Here is a 2,612-nt window from a genome sequence, read left to right on the forward strand (position 1 = left end):
AAAAAAAAAAAAAAAAAAAAAAAAAAAAAAAAAAAGGGAATTAATCTAAAGTACCATAAAAAGCTTAGCTGCAGACTGGAAAATGGCCAGTAAGGAAACACACTTCTTGCAGAGACCCAAATTCAGTCCCCAGCATCCACATGACAACTCACAACCACCTGTATCTCCAATTCCAAGAAACCTGAGACCACAGGCACACAAAGACATAAAGGCAAACTCTCATACATGTAAAATTAAAAAAAAAAAAACACCGCTTTTCATTAAAAATGAATAATCTTTTAAAAAGTTTTAATCATGGATTTGTGTAGAACAACCTGCCAATCCCTTGTTGCATACGAAGTGAAAGGGAAACACAGAAGGAGGCTGTATCTCAGGATTTACTAAGGATCTGTCTTTACCAGGCATCACACTTGAGTGAACGGCCCAAAGGAAAATGTAACCTTTCAGCAATCTGTTGTAGTTCTGACTTTCGGTTGCTACATCCTAGTCACTGGAAGGCTGTTTTCATTTTTTAATATTTTGAAATATTTATTTAGCTTTATTTTATGTGCATCTGGTATGAAGGCATCAGATTCCTTGGAAGTGGAGTAACATACAGACAGTTGTGAGCTGTCATGTGGGTGCTGGGAATTGGACCTGGGTTCTCTGAGAGAGCAGCCAGTGCTCTTAACCACTGGGCCATCTCTTCAGCCCCCTAAATTTTGTTTTAAGTTTATCAGAAATTGTGATACCTGTAGAGTTAAGAAATATTAGAAACTGCCAGGTGGTGGTGCACACCTTTAATGCCAACACTGGGGAGCCAGAGGCAGGTGGATCTCTGTGAGGTTGAGAGGCCAGCCTGGTCTACAGAGCAAAGCTACAGAAAAACCCTGTCTCGAAAAACCAAAACCAACTAAACTAAACTGCACCGGGTTATATTAGGAAAGAACATTTGCTATAAAGTTAGGAGTCTTAGTCTGGGATGAGGTGTCACTGGCTAACTGAGAAGCACCGAGGAAAACCCTTAATTAACTGTGGAAGTCTGTCTTCTCAACCGTAACAGCACAGCCTGCTGTGGGATGAGCCAACAGAGCTGACAAAAGGGAAAGCTCTGTAGCTTTGCATGCATCTCAAACAACAGGGTAACATTAAATACATGTGAAGCACGGTTCTTCCAGCAAACAACTGAAATGGAAAATGTATATGGGGAGCAGTTGTTCTCAGTTTTTAATCCCTCATGACAATGGTTAATGACCCAAGCTCCACCTACTACCATCTATCAGTCCTGCACCCAAGGACCAGTCTAATGTATGCCAATGAATGCTCAGGAAACTAAGTCAACATCAACCTGTGGGCACAACCTGTGAAACCAACAATAAAGCAACTCACTCCATCGCTGTGAACTTATCTTTACATTTTGGGTAGACTGAACATCTCTGCAGTTCAATAAAGAAAATGGCCTTAATAGAATTTAGTTGAGTAGGTTTGTATATTAGAGCACCGATACTATCCAATTTTATTCAGAAAGTATAAACAAAACATAGCCTCACCAGGCGGTGGTGGCACTCCTTCAATCCCAGCACTCAGGAGGCAGAGGCCGGAGGATCTCTGTGAGTTCAAGGCCAGCCTGGTCTACAAGAGCTAGTTCCAGGACAGGCTCCAAAGAGAAAACCCAGTCTTGAAAAAAACAAAACAAAACAAAACAAAAACATACCCTCTTAGATCCAATTCCTAGATATCCTTCAAAATCTTAGACTTACTTTTATAACTTTCCCTAACCTTGTTTTACAATAAGCTTGTCCTTTCCAACAAGAATTTTTGGCTTATAAATCTAGTGCTTAATACAATTCTCCGGTTATTCTCCGCTTAAAGTTTGTCTACCAACTAGAAAGGGGTGTTTGTCTTGCAGCACTGGCCCTCAAGCACTGCGTTACACCCCCACCTGAAAGTAAGCACTTTAAAGACAAGAATGGTGTTTATTTTACAGTAAAGTAACATGCACAAACATTTAAAAACCCAGTGGGCTGAAAATAAAGATTAATAATAGAGATGCAAGGCCCTGGGTTCAATCTCCAGCAACAGTAGAAAATATTAACTATCAGCTAATCAATATTCTATAACCTCTTATCCCAGCTAAGTTAGTCACTCAGCCATCACTAAACATTTAGACTTCTTTGCAAACCAAGGAAAGCACAGGACAGGACAAATATAAAAACCCATAAATGCAACAGCTCTGAGCTTTAAGAAGCCCCACCAGGAACAACTCTAATAGACAGCAGTTATATGCAGAACAGTATGCACTATCAAAAGTGCCCCATAATCATAGTTTAACATATGCACAACACATCCTTCTCCAAATTTCAAAACAAAAACCTTTCGAGAAAAAAAAAAGGCACACAATACTTTTACTTTATCCCTTTCTTAACAGCTAGGAGGGATTAACATGCTAAGTGATATTAAAGTTAGGATGGACATATGTAGACATCTCTATGGATGACTGATAGAATATAGCCATTATATTAAATCCTCAGTTTTTATATTAAAAGCCAGTTACTAAACCGGGCGGTGGTGGCGCACGCCTTTAATCCCAGCACTCGGGAGGCAGAGACAAGTGGATCTCTGTGAGTTCGAGG

At 39.9% G+C, this 2,612-nt stretch overlaps 1 protein-coding gene across 1 annotated transcript in view; it reads right to left on the minus strand.

Moving 5' to 3' along the window:
- The window catches only part of Vdac2 (voltage dependent anion channel 2), a 14,483-nt gene that overhangs the window by 8,949 nt on the left and 2,922 nt on the right, over positions 1–2,612 (minus strand). The window lies entirely within an intron of this gene.

The sequence above is a fragment of the Alexandromys fortis genome, unplaced genomic scaffold (genome assembly GCF_014885135.2).
Source record: "Alexandromys fortis isolate MF-2015 unplaced genomic scaffold, M_Fortis_MF-2015_v1.1 scaffold_273, whole genome shotgun sequence".
Taxonomy (NCBI): domain Eukaryota; kingdom Metazoa; phylum Chordata; class Mammalia; order Rodentia; family Cricetidae; genus Alexandromys; species Alexandromys fortis.